The sequence below is a fragment of the Chiloscyllium plagiosum genome, unplaced genomic scaffold, assembly GCF_037043375.1.
Source record: "Chiloscyllium plagiosum isolate Xiang-an unplaced genomic scaffold, Cpla_swu_hap1 HiC_scaffold_18, whole genome shotgun sequence".
Taxonomy (NCBI): domain Eukaryota; kingdom Metazoa; phylum Chordata; class Chondrichthyes; order Orectolobiformes; family Hemiscylliidae; genus Chiloscyllium; species Chiloscyllium plagiosum.
This window is the reverse complement of record NW_028270156.1, coordinates 87392297-87407183: the sequence shown is the minus strand read 5'-3', so window position 1 is coordinate 87407183 and position 14887 is coordinate 87392297. Positions and strand designations below refer to the sequence as shown.

The 14887-nt window shown below is 47.7% G+C and overlaps 1 long non-coding RNA gene across 2 annotated transcripts in view; it reads right to left on the bottom strand.

Annotated features, from left to right (window-relative positions):
- The window catches only part of LOC148147033 (uncharacterized), a 60001-nt gene extending 45605 nt beyond the window's left edge, over positions 1 to 14396 (bottom strand). For both annotated transcript variants that reach the window (XR_015760039.1, XR_015760040.1), the window contains exons 1-2: positions 14265 to 14396; positions 8322 to 8450 (exon numbers count right to left, since the gene is read on the bottom strand). This is a non-coding gene — a long non-coding RNA (uncharacterized LOC148147033). The remainder of the gene's footprint in view (positions 1 to 8321; positions 8451 to 14264) is intronic.
- Positions 14397 to 14887: the final 491 nt, after the last annotated feature.

The window sequence follows — 14887 nt, the reverse complement described above, 5'->3', positions numbered from 1 at the left end:
CAGGTCATTTATAAAAATGACAAACAGCAATGGTCCCAAAACAGATCGTTGCGGAACACTGCTAGTGACGGCACTCCAAGATGAACCTTTGCCATCAACTACTACCCTCTGTCTTCTTCCAGCCAGCCAACTCCTAATCCAAACCTCCAACTCACCCTCAATGCCATACCTCCGTATTTTTTGCAGTAGGAAAATTTCATTGCTCATCACTGCATTACACAGGAACTCATTTGAATTTTTAACAAACACATTGTGATAATTTTGGGAAAAGTCAATATTCTCATAATGTGGGATAGTCACACTGGAAAGAGTGATATTGGAAGAGGAGTTCAGAGAATTAGTTTTCAGTGTTTCTTTGAATAATAAATTGTGCAACTGGCTCGGGACGGAACTATCTCAGAGCGACCGTTGTGTGATGAAACTTAGTGAATGAGTAATGTCACCTGGAGAGATCCTCTGGGAAATTGTGATAAAGTGCAGTTTAAAGAAATATAAAGTTCTAAAGTGAATCACAGAAAGGACAAGCTACAACTAGAAACACAAATAACCAATAACATGAGTTTGAGAGGAGAACTGACCAAGACAAACAGGCTAAACAGACTGAAATATGTGCCTGTCAATGAACAGTGGAAAACATTTGAAGGAGCTGTGTAAAACACTCAACAAAAGGATGTTCCATTGAAACAGACAAATCCTCAGCAAGAAATCTCCATCGGTCCCACACTCAAATAAAAAGGATCATATTAGATTATCGGGCTTAGAGGATCACCAAAAAGTACTTAAAATCCTGAAGTGAGAGAATGTTTTAGGAGTAAGTTTTAAAGGGATTGCAAAGGGTCTGCTCGTAGGAGAAGGTCAGATGGAAGAGGGAATAATTGTCAAGGTTTTATGTCACAAAAGGAACAGGGAGAGATGAAGGTGCTGGAGGTGGTGAGAGTGTTACAGAGAGTGATCAGGGCCTGAACGGTGTTACAAAGCCTGTACGGATTGCTGCAGCTGGAGGTGTTTGCAGAGGTAGGGAGGGACAGATGTATTTTTATTTATTCATTCATGGGATGAGGATGTCACTGATTGGACCAACATTCTTTGCCCCACTAATTACCCAGAGTATAGCACAGTGTCAGCCATATTGCTGTGGGTCTGGTGTCACGTGCAGGCCAGACCAGGTTAGAATGTCAGATGTTCTTCGCTAAAGGACATAAGTGAACCAGATGAGTAATTCTTACTGATCAACAATGCTTTTATGGTGGCCTCACCAATGTCCTGTACAGCCACAACATGACATCCCAACTTCTACTCTCAATGCTCTGCCCAATGAAGGTAACCATCCCAAATACCTGCTTCACCAGCCTGTCTACCTGTGACACTACTTACAAGAACTGTGTACCTGCATCCCTGGGTCACTGACTGACAACACTACCCAGGACCCAAACATTAACTGTACAGGTCCCACCCTGGATTGTTTCACCAAAATGGCACACCTCACATTTATCTAATTAAACTCCATCTGCTATTCTTCAGCCCACTATCCCAGTGTACTGTTCATCCTGTTGTATCACAGATAACTTTCTTCACTGTCCACTTTACCAACAATTACAGTGTCACTCAAAAACCTTACTTACCACAAAACCAATATTCCAATCCAAACCATTTATCCAAATGACAACCAACAGGGGACCCACTTCATTGCTGGGCACATGTCTCCAGTCAGAAAGGCAAATGACTCCCATCACCCTCTGTCTCCGACCATCAAGCCCAATTTTGTATCCAGTTGACTAGCTCCTCCTGAATGCCATATCCTTTTACATGGATCTGAGCTTATTACCCAGTTTACCATACAGAACGTAGAACACATAACAGTACAGCACAAGACCCTTCGGCCATGATGCCATGGCCATCTTTTACCCGACTGTAAGATCAAACTAACTTAGATACCCTTCATTTTGCTATCATCCATGTGCCTATCCACGAGTCTGTTAAAATGTCCCGTTACACCCACCCACCACTCTCTGTGTAAAGAACCTACATCTGAAATCTCCCCTTACCCATCCTCCAATCACCTTACAATTATGCCCCCTTGTACCATGTATGCCATGGGATAAAGAGGTGTCTCACTGTTCACTCTATCTTTGCCTCACACCATCTTGTTCACCTCTACCTAGTCACAGCACACTCTTCTTCACTCCAATGAGAAAAGCCTTAGCTCCCTCAACCTTTCTTCATAAGACATGCTCTCCAGTCCAGGTAGCATCCGAGTAAACCTCCTCTTTACCCTCTCTAAAGCCTCCACATACTTCCTGTAATGAAGGGATCAAAACTGAACACAGTATTCTAATCAGGGTCTAAACAGGGCTGTATAGAGCTGCAGCATGACCTCATGGCTTTAAAACTCAATCCCCCCAGCTCATGAAAGCCAATACAACATATTCTTTCTTAACAACACTATCAGCTTGGTGGTAAATTTGACGGATCTTTGGTCATGAAATCCAAGATCCAACTGTTCCTCCACACTATTCAGTATTCTGCCTTTACCCCTGTATTCTGCATTCAAGTCTCACCTTCCAAAATGCAACACTTCACACTTTTCCAGATTTGACTTCATCTGCCACTTCTCAGCCCAGCTCTACACCCTGTCAATGTCCCATTGCAACCTCCAGCAGACATCCACACTATTCACCAATCCACCAACCTTCGTGTCATTGGCAAACTTACGTACCCACTCTTCCACTCACACATCCAAGTCATCCAGAAATCACAAAGAGCAGAGATTTTTTGACCTCTCCCTGCAGAAAACCACTGGTCACTGAGCTCCAGGCTGAATGATTTCCATCTGTCATCACCCTCTGTCTTCTATGGTCCTGGAATTCTGTATCCAGACAGACAGGTTTCCCTGTATCCCATGTTCTGTACTTTCTCAATGAGCCATAAATGTGTTTTGTCACATTCTCAAAGGATTCAATAAGATTTGTGAGGCATGACCTGTCCCTTACAAAGCCATGACGACTTCCGTTAATCAAACTATGGTTTTCCAAGGAATCATAAATCCTTGATCTCAGAGTCCTCTCCAATAATCTGCACATCACAGACAGAAGACTGACAGGTCTGTGATTCCCAGGATTATCTCTATTCCCTTTCTTGAACAACGCATGGTTGATTCACCTAACCTGCACATCTTTGGGCTGTGGGTGGAAACCGGCGCACCAGTCGGAAACCCACGCAGACTTGGAGAGAATGTGCAAACTCCACGCAGACAGTCGCCTAGGGCTGGAATTGAAATTGCGTCCCTCGTGCTGTGAGGCAGCAGTGCTAACCACTGAGCCACCGTGCTGCTCCATGTAACTGGCTCACTGGGCTGTGATTTCCTGGCTGCTCCCTGCAGACCTCAAGTGATAGAACAGCATTAGCCACCCTCCAGTCTTCCAGTAACTCATTGTGTCTGTTAAGAACATAAATATCTCTGTAAGGGATACTGCAATCTCTTCCCCAGATTCCCACAAAATTCTCGGATTGACCTAATAAGCGACTGGGGATTGATCTACCTTTATTTGTTTTAAGATTCCAGCACTTTTTCTTCTCTGTTGAGGATTCTTTCCAAGACATCGCTATTTATTTCCCCAACTTCTTGAGCTTCCATGTCTTTCTCCACAGTAAATTCTGACAACACTATTTTGTCTAATATCTCACCCACCTCCTGACAGTTAAGGTGCCCTATTCTCTACCAAGTTACTCTTTAGCCCTTATTGAAACTTGAGTAAAGGTTTCTGAAAATTCAAATAAACCGCATCCTCGGTACAACCACTCCTACACCCGTATCTATACTGACATTTATATTCTCACCAATAAAAACAAAATCCAACAGGCTCAAAAACACATTCTCTTTTTATTAAAAGTGTTTCTAAGAGTCCAGTTATTGTTCATTGACATATCCTTTCAAACATATTTCAGATCCTGACCTACTATCAGGTTAACACTGTTTGGTTTCAGACTGGCAGCAGAAAGGGTTATGGGAGTTCGTGTTTATCCATCTGAAAAAGGTAGCTTACAGGTTCAACAGGCAATAGATGTTTTGGAAATAAGTAGGGTCGTGGGGACTGAAGGACATTATGGAGATAGGGAGTGCTGTGGGGCCTGAAAGGGGCCAAAGAGAGCTGCAGGGCTGTTGGGCCTAAAGGAGGTTGCACAGAATGGGAGGGTCGTTGGGTCAGGATGAGATTATGGAGATAGGGAGGGTCATAGGGCCTTTTAGAGGATATGGAGTTAGGGAGGTTTGTGGGGAATGATTCAGGTTACATGGATAGGAAGAGTCGTGGGGACTGAAGGAGTTTATGGAGATAGGGAGGGCTGTGGGGACATGAAGGAGGTTATATAAATAGTAAGCTTATAGAGAAGCACAGGAAAGAAGAGCAGGTATCGGCCATTTGACCACAGAGTCGGTCCCACCATTCAATATGATCACGACTGATCATCTAACCCAGTACAGTATTCCTCTTTCACACCTTACCCTGATATTATAGTGACTACTGGCATTTAGTGATACACCACTGGGACGGGGTGGGGTGGGGGTGGTATCTTACAGAGATAGGGAGGGTTGTGGAAGCTGGAACAGGTGACAGGTGCAGGGAAGGTTTTAGGAATGGAAGGACTTTACATGGATTTGGAGGAATGCAGGGATGGGACGTGATAAAAATCACAGGGAGGATTTTGGGAGCTCGATCTGAGACGGGTACAGCTGAGAATAGAAGTGAGTCAAACAGTCAGGGCAAGCAGGGAAAAGGTAGGGCTAATAAATTATACTGCATTTATTTCAATGCAAGAGGCCTAACAGGGAAGGCAGATGAACTCAGGGCATGGTTAGGAACATGGGACTTGGATCTCATAGCAATTACAGAAACATGGCTCAGGGATGGGCAGGACTGGCAGCTTAATGGTCCAGGAGACAAATGCTACAGGAAGGATAGCAAGGGAGGCAAGAGAGGAGGGAGAGTGACATTTTTGATAAGGGATAGCATTACAGCGGTGCTGAGGGAGGATATTCCCAGAAATACATCCAGGGAAGTTATTTGGGTGGAACTGAGAAATAAGAAAGGGATGATCACCTTATTAGGATTATATTACAGACCTCCCAATAGTCAAAGGGAAATTGCCAAACAAACTTGTAAGGAGATCTCAGCTATCTGTAAGAATAATAGGGTAGTCATAGTAGGGGATTTTAACTTTCCAAACATCGACTAGGACTGCCATAGTGTTCAAGATGGAGAGGAATTTCTTAAGTGTGTACAAGACAATTTTCTGATTCAGTATGTGGATGTACCTACTAGAGAAGGTGCAAAACTTGACCTACTCTTGGGAAATAAGGCAGGGCAGGTGACTGAGGTGTTAGTGGGGGAGCACTTTGGGGCCAGTGACCATAATTCGATTTGTTTTAAAATAGTGATGGAAAAGGATAGACCAGATCTAAAAGTTGATGTTCTAAATTGGAGAAAGGCCAATTTTGACGGTATTAGGCAAGAACTTTTGAAAGCTGATTGGAGCCAGATGTTCGCAGCTAAAGGGATGGCTGGAAAATGGGAAGCCTTCAGAAATGAGATAACAAGAACCCAGAGAAAGTATGTTCCTGTCAGGGTGAAAGGGAAGGCTGGTAAGTATTGGGAATTCTGGATGACTAAAGAAATTGAGTGTTTGGTTCAGAAAAAGAAGGAAGTATATGTCAGGTATAGACAGGATAGATCGAGTGAATCCTTAGAAGAGTATAAAGGATGTAGGAGTATACTTAAGAGGGAAATCAGGAGGGCAAAACGTGGACATGAGATAGGTCTGACAAATAGAATTAAGGAGAATGCAAAGGGTCTTTACAAATATATTAAGGAAAAAAGGGTAACTGGGGAGAGAATAGGGCCCCACAAAGATCAGCAAGGCGGCCTTTGTGTGGAGCTGCAGAAAATGGGGGAGATACTAAATGAATATTTTGCATCAATATTTACTGTGGAAAAGCATATGGAAGATATAGACTGTAGGGAAATAGATGGTGACATCTTGCAAAATGTCCAGATTACAGAGGAGGAAGTGCTGGATGTCTTGAAACGGTTAAAGGTGGATAAATCCCCAGGAACTGATCAGGTGTACCAGAGAAGTCTGTGGGAAGCTAGAGAAGTGATTGCTGGGCCTCTTGCTGAGATATTTGTATCATCAATAGTCGCAGGTAAGGTGCCACAAGACTGGAGGTTGGCAAAAGTGGTGCAACTGTTTAAGAAGGACGGTAAAGACAAGCCAGGGAATTATAGACCGGTGAGCCTGAACTCAGTGGTGGGCAAGTTGTTGGAGGGAATCCTGAGGGACAAGATGCACATGTATTTGGAAAGGCAAGGATTGATTAGAAATAGTGGACATGGTTTTGTGCATAGGAAATCATGTCGCATAAACGTGATTGAGTTTTTTGAAGTAACAAAGAAGATTGAGGAGGGCAGAGTGATAGATGTGATCCATATGGACTTCAGTGAGGCATTCGACAAGGTTCCCCATGGGAGACTGATTAGCAAGGTTAGATCTCATGGAATACAGGGAGAAGTAGCCATTTGGATATAGAACTGGCTCAAATGTAGAAGACGGAAGGTGGTGGTGGAGGGTTGTTTTTCAGACTAGAGGCCTATGATTAGTGCAGTGCTGGGCCCTCTACTTTTTGTCATTTACATAAATGATTTGGATGCGAGCATAAGAGGTATAGTTAATAAGTTTACAGATGACAACAAAATTGGAGGTGTAGTGGAGAGCGAAGAAGGTTACAACAGGATCTGGACCAGATGGGCCAATGGGAAAGCAAATCTTAGCAGGACTTATACACGTAATGGTAAGCTCCTAGGGACTAGCTGACCAAAGAGACCTCGGAGTGCAAGTTCCTAGCTCCTTGAAAGTAGAGTCGCAGGTAGATAGGATAGAGAAGGCGGTATTTGGTATGCTTTCCTTTATTGGTCAGAGTATTCAGTACAGGAGATGGGAGATGGGAGGTCGTGTCGCGGCTGTACAGGACATTGGTTTGGCCACTTTTGTTGCAATTCCAGTCTCCTTCCTATTGGAAGAATTGTTGTGAAACTTGAAAGGGTTCAGAAAAGATTTACAAGGAGGTTGCCAGGATTGGAGGATTTGAGCTACAAGGAGAGGCTGAACAGGCTGGAGTGGTTTTCCCTGGAGCTTCGGAGGCTGAGGGGTGACCTTACAGAGGTTTACAAAATTATGAGGGGCATGGATAGGATAGGATAAATAGACAAAGTATTTTCCCTGGGGTCAGGGAGTCCACAACTCGAAGGCATAGGTTTAGGGTGAGAGGGGAAAGATATAAAAGACACCTAAGGGGCAACTTTTTCACGCAGAGGGTGGTACGAGTATGGAACGAGCTGCCAGAGGATGTGCTGGAGGATGGTACAATTGCAACATTTAAGAGGCATTTGGATGGGTATATGAATGGGAAGGGTTTGGAGGGATATGGGCTGGGTGCTGGCAGGTGGGACTAGATTGGGTTGGGATATCTGGTTGGCATGAACGGGTTGGACCGAAGGGTTTGTTTCTGTGCTGTACATCTCTATGACTCAATCACTCATAAAGGTTATAGAAATAAACTGTGTGGTCGCGTCTGGAGGAGATTAAAGGTATAAAGGTTTGTAGTTACCGAAGGAAATGACATCAATCGGGACCAGCAGAGTTTACAGAGACTGAGTGCGTTTTAGAGACAGGAAGAGTTCATAGTCATCATTAGAAATGCAGGAACTAATTTATGAGAGAAGCAGAGTCACTCTGCTTTGTGCCCAGAGACAAGGAGGAGTCTAACAGTTGGAGGAAGGTTACTAAGGTACAGAGCTTTGTGTTGTCGTGACAGGAAGGTTACAGAGATCATGAAGGTAGTAGGAGTTCAACAAAGTCACAAAGACAGGGAGGTTTTTCAGGTCTGGAAAGGACTACACCGACACGGATAGCTTAAGGACCTGAAGAGTTGTTTTTCTTCAGTTAAGGAGAGATGTGACAGAACCCGGGATTAAAGGCAAAGGCAGAAACTTGGAGAGTTTTACTGATATGAGGAGTTTACAGGGATAGGCAGGATTGTAGGGGCTGATAGAGATTGGGGAAGTGGTATTTATGAAACAGACAATGGAGTAACTGACAGACGTAGGGAGGGTTTTGTGGAACAGATGAATTTACAGACAAGATGGTGATAATGAAGCCTGAGAATTTTCTCATGCTCCTTGCCCAGCATTGTTCCTACATCATGCCCTCAGGGTCTGAATTAAAGTCCACTAACTCCTCCCTGTGCTGTTTACTGTGAGTGATCTTACCGGCTGCAGGATTTACTGAAGGCTCCAGATCTCACTCTCCATCTCTCTCTGGCTGACCAACTGTCTTCAATGTGGTGATGGACGAGACAGGAATTGGGAATTCTGCTGAGTCAGGGACATCAGGAATACCTACAGGAGACAGAGAAGTAGACAGAATGGGAAATTAGATTAAGGCAATGAAGGTTACACATGGAGAATGGCACTGAGTCCCACAGAGATCTGGAAATTCCCAGTCTCCATCCATGGCCTGTGCAGTTACTTCCCTCTGGAGTGGAGAATGCTGTTGGCTCAGGATCTGGAATAACTGGAAGAGCGAGAGACACTGACAGAGACAGCAATTAGACCCACACAGAGAGGGATATCACATGGAGAGAGACAGTGATATCAGTGGTGTGCTGGAAGGTGTCAGGATCATACAATGGTATTATCAGAAGTGGTTCTGACCAGTGAGCACTGCTACCAGTACTCAGGGAGGACTGAGCTATTTTATTGGGATAGGCTCCTCTGGTACCAGGATTATGCAGTGTGCTATAAATGGACACAGATGAGGAGGGGGACAGGTCTCAGGTGAATGGAAATTCCCAAGTCCAAAGAGAAAGTTTGAAATATTGGAACACCATGGAGATGTGAATGAAAACCAAAAGAAAGAAACAGTAAGGGACTAAGTTCAATTAAAATACGACATTGTCAAACAGATTTGTGACAGGAAATTATTGGTTAAAGAAAAGTAAATGCTATTTCTGCCCCTCACAATTCCTCATACACAAGTGACATCACTTCCGCCCCTCACATCATCGCTGATGTCACACACTCAGTGACTTCCAGCCCCCCCCACTGCCGTGTTTGCCACCACTTCCGCCCCCACCAATGCCACTCACCTGCATTCTGCTGACAGCCCCCCCAGGTCCCACCGTCACCATCCCTGCCCCCAGAACCCTGAGGGGAACACCACCCCTGCTCATGACTCTATCCCCATTCCCCCTAACACCACACCCACTCCAGTTACAGGCTCCATCGCCTCCCCCAGCTCCACAACTACGCCTGGTCCCAGCTCCCAGTCCTGCCGAGTTTTCACCATTCCCCTGACCTCCCCCTCACTGAGGACGAATGATCAGTCATCAGCAAAGGCCTCACCTTTATCCCCCTCCGTCCACACATCAATGAATTTAATACACGCCGTGACATCGAACACTTCTTCCACCATCTCCGCCTCAGAACTTACTTTTACAAAGAAGACTCCCGCCTATTTTCTGAGGAACCCTTTGCCGGCCTCCAATAAACTCCACCCACCTGGACACCCCGCGCTGGCCTATTACCTGCCTTCGATTTCTTCATTTCCAACTTCCACCGAGACATTAACCGCCTCAACCTATCTACCCCATCCCCCACTCCAACCTCTCACTCTCACAACGTGCAGCCCTCCACTTCCTCTGCTCCAATACTGACCTCACCATCAAACCAGCAGATAAAGGGGGTGCTGTGGTAATCTGGTGCACTGACCTCTACACCACTGAAGCCATGATGCCAACTCGAAGACACCTCCTCCTACCACCCCCTCTACCATGACCCACCTCCCATCACCAAACCGTCATCTCCCAGAGCATACAGAACCTCATCACCTCAGGAGGAGATCTCCCACCCACAGCTTCCAACCTCAGTCCAGGAACCCAGCACTGCCCGGTTCTACCTCCTTCCCAAGATCCACAAGCCTGACCACCCTGGCTGACCCATTGTGACAGCATGCTCTTACCCCACCGAACTCATGTCTGCCTACCTCGACATTGTCCTATCCCCCAGTCCAGAAACTACCCACATTTGTTCAAGACACCAGTCACACCCTCCACTCCTCCAAGACTTCCGTTTCCCTGGCCCCCAACGCCTCATCTTCACAATGGATGTCCAATCCCTCTACACATCCATCCACGATGACCAGGACCTCCAAGCCCTCCGTTTCTTCATCTCCCGATGTCCACAACAGTACCCTTCCACCGATACTCTCATTTGTTTAGCTGAACTTGTCCTCACCCTTATCAATTTTTCCTTCAAATCCTCCCACTCCCTGCAGATCAAAGGGGTAGCCATGTGCACCCGTACGGGCCCAAGCTATGCCTGTCTCTTTGTTGGCTACAGTGAACAGTCCATCTTCCGTAGTTACAATGGCACCACTCCCCATGTCTCCCTCCGCAACATTGATGACTGCATTGGCACCACCTTGTGTTCCCTCGAGGAGTTTGAACAATTCATCAACTTCACCAACGCATTCCACCCTGACCTTAAATTTACCTGGACCATCTCTGATACCTCCCTCCCCTTCCTGGCCTTCTCCATCCCCATTAATGACAACCGACTTGACACCGACATTTTTTTTACAAACCTACCGACTCCCACACCTACCTAGATTATATATCTTCCCACCCAACCGCCTGCAAAATTCCCAACCCCTATTCCCAATTCCTCCCCATCCACCGTACCTGCTCCCAGGTGGGCCAGTTCCACCACAGAACACACTAGTAAGCCTCCTTCTTTAGAGATCAGAATTTACCTTCCCACGTGGTCAAAGATGTTCTCCAACGCATCTTGTCCACATCCCGCACCTCCGCCTTCAAACCCCACCCCACCAACCGTAACAAGGACAGAACGCCCCTTGTGCTCACCTTCCACCCTACCAACCTTCGCATAAACCAAATCATTTGCCGACATTTCCGCAACCTCCAAACGGACCCCACCACCAGGGATATATTTCGGTCCCCACCCCTCTCCACTTTCCGCAAAGACCATTCCCTCCGTGACTACCTGGTTAGTTCCACGCCCCCCAAAAACCCACCCTCCCTTCCTGGCACCTTCTCCTGCCACTGCAGGAATTGCAAAACCTGCGCCCACACCTCTCCCCTCACCACCATCCAAGGCCCCAAAGGAGCCTTCCACATCCAAAGTTTTACCTGCACATCCACCAATATCATTTATTGTATCCGTTGCTCCCGATGCGGTCTCCTCTACATTGGGGAGACTGGACCTTCTAGCAGAGCACTTTAGGGAACATCTCTGGTACACCCGCATCAATCAACCCCACTGCCCTGTGCCCCAACATTTCAACTCCCCCTCCCACTCTGCCGAGGATATGGAGGTCCTGGGCTTCCTCCACCGCCACTTCCTCACCACCCGATGGCTGGAGGAAGAACGCCTCACCTTCTGCCTCGGAACACTTCAACCCCAGGGCATCAATGTGGACTTCACCAGTTTCCTCATTTCCCCTTCCCCCATCTCACCCCACCTCCAGGCTTCCAGCTCAGCACTGCCCTCATGACCTGTCCTAATGGCCTATCTCCCTTCCCACCTATCCACTCCACCCTCGTCTCTGACCTACCACCCCCATCCACCCATTGTATACTTTGCTACCTTCCCCATCCTCCACTCTGACCTCTCACCTTCTTCCCCACCCCATTCACCTATTGTACTCTATGCTACTTTCTCCCCATCCCCACCCACCACCCCCTCTCACTTATCTCCCCACTCTGCAGGATCCAGGCCTCTGTTCCTGATGAAGGGCTTTTGCCCGAAACATCGATTTTCCTGCTCCTCGGATGCTGCCTGACCTGCTGTGCAAAATCTACAAACCTGACTGCCCCGGACGACCCATCGTCTCAGCCTGCTCCTGCCCAACCGAACTCATCTCGGCATACCTCGACACGGTCCTGTCCCCATTAGTCCAAGAACTCCCCACCTACGTTCGTGACACCACCCACGCCCTCCACCTCCTCCAGGATTTCCGCTTCCCCGGTCCCCAACGCCTCATCTTCACCATAGACATCCAGTCCCTGTACACCTCCATCCCCCATCACGAAGGACTCAAAGCACTCCGCTTCTTCCTTTCCCGCCGTACCACCCAGTACCCTTCCACCGACACCCTCCTTCGACTGACCAAACTGGTCCTCACCCTGAACAACTTTTCTTTCCAATCCTCCCACTTTCTCCAAACAAAAGGAGTAGCCATGGGCACCCGCATGGGCCCCAGCTATGCCTGCCTCTTCGTAGGGTATGTGGAACAATCCATCTTCCGCAACTACACTGGCCCCACCCCCCATCTTTTCCTTCGCTACATTGATGACTGTATCGGCGCTACCTCGTGCTCCCACGAGGAGGTTGAACAGTTCATCCACTACAATAACACCTTCCACCCCAACCTCAAATTCACCTGGACAGTCTCGGACTCCTCCCTCCCCTTCCTAGACCTTTCTGTTTCTATCTCAGGGGACCGAATCAACACGGACATCTACTACAAACCAACCGACTCCCACAGCTACCTGGACTACACCTCCTCCCATCCTGCCCCCTGTAAAAACGCCATCCCATTCTCCCAATTCCTTCGTCTCCGCCGCATCTGCTCCCAGGAGGACCAGTTCAAAATACGTACAACACAGATGGCCTCCTTCTTCAAGGACCGCAATTTCCCCCCCGACGTGGTCGACGGTGCCCTCCACCGCATCTCCTCCACTTCCCGCTCCTCCGCCCTTGAGCCCCGCCCCTCCAACCGCCACCAGGACAGAACCCCACTGGTCCTCACCTACCACCCCACCAATCTCCATGTACAGCGCATCATCCGCCGTCACTTCCGCCACCTCCAAACAGACCCCAGCACCAAGGATATATTTCCCTCCCCTCCCCTATCAGCTTTCCGTGAGACCACTCCCTCCGCGACTCCCTTGTCAGATCCACACCCCCCACCGACCCAACCTCCACTCCCGGCACCTTCCCTTGCAACCGCAGGAGGTGCAACACTTGCGCCCACACCTCCCCCCCTCACTTCTCTCCAAGGACCCAAAGGAAACTTCCATATCCGCCACAGATTCACCTGCACCTCCACCCACATCATCTACTGCATCCGCTGCAGCCGGTGTGGCCTCCTCTATATTGGGGAGACAGGCCGCCTACTTGCGGAGCGATTCAGAGAGCACCTCTGGGCCACCCGGACGAACCAACCCAACCAACCTGTAGCACAGCATTTCAACTCCCCCTCCCACTTCACCGAGGATATGCAGGTCATTGGACTCATCCAACGCCAAACCACAACAACCCGACGGTCGGAGGAGGAGCGTCTTATCTTCCGACTGGGAACCCTCCAACCGCAGGGGATGAACTTGGACTTCACCAGTTTCTTCATCCCCCCTCCCCCCACCTTGTCTCAGCCGGATCCCTCCAGCCGGCACCGCCTTCCTGACCTGCAGTCTTCTTCTTGACCTCTCCGCCTCCATCCTACTCCGACCTATCACCCTCACCTTGACCTCTTTCCACCTATCACATTTCCAACGCCCCTCCTCCAAGTCCCTCCTCCCTACCTTTTATCTTCTCCTGCTGAACACTCTCTGCTCATTCCTGAAGAAGGGCCTGTGCCCGAAACGTCGAATCTCCTGTTCCCTGGATGCTGCCTGACCTGCTGTGCTGTTCCAGCAATAAAGTTTCAACTTTGATCTCCAGCATGTGCAGACCTCACTTTCTCCCCTGCTGTGCTTTTCCAACACCACTCTAATCTAGACTCTGGTTTCCAGCATCTGCATTCCTTGTTTTTACCTTATTGGAGGAGGAGACTGCCGAGATAAGGCATGTTGTAGACAGTGAAACAAGTTACAGGGATAGGGATGGTAGTCTGGAATGCAGTGCATTTCAAATATGTGTAGGGACTATCAGGAAGGGAGGAGGTTACAGCGATAGGATCGGTTATAGGAATTAAAAATTATTGAAGACACTGGACCACAAGACATGCCATAGATACACTGTTGCAGAGTAGTGAGTTTTAATGTAACAGAACTTACATGGGGGTGGTGATTGAGCCTGGGGTGTGTGTGTGTACTGTGCTCCCCTCCAGCACTGTATCTATGTCATGTTGTGTTAACAGGTGTTTGGAGCCCTCTCATTGTTCTTTGCTCTGTGCACTGTGGGTGACCTTACCTCACTACAGGATTTATTGAAGGATCCAGATCTCCTTCCCTTTGTCTCTCTCTGGCAGACCAACTGTGTTCAATGTGGTGATGGACGATCCACCCAGCAGCTGGGAAGGCTATTGAGTCAGGACTTTCCTGAGTACCTACAGGAGACAGAGAAATAGACAGAATGGGAAATTAAACAGATGCAGTGAGGGTTACACATGGAGAATGGCACTGAGTTCCAGAGATCTCGAAAATGGAGCGATATTAAGTAATAGTCCCAGATTGCTGGAAGGTGTCAGGATCACACAATTGTGTCGGAAGAATGGGTTTAGCTTCATGATGCCCTGGTATCAGTGCTCAGGGATGAGCACCCAGTGAGCAGGTGAAGTGATGGCCGAGTGGTATTATTGCGAGAGAATATATCCAAAACCTCAGCTCATGTTCTGGGGAGGCAGGTTTGAATCCTGCCATCTGAAAAGGAGACATTTGAAATCAATAATTTTAAAAATAATAATTAACAATCCACAAATAAGTATAAAACCATTACTGATGTGCAACAAATCCAAACACTTGTCCTTTAGAGAAGGACATCTGCCCATCCTCACGTGGTCTGCACAACATCCCCAGAGCAAAGTGTTTGCCTCT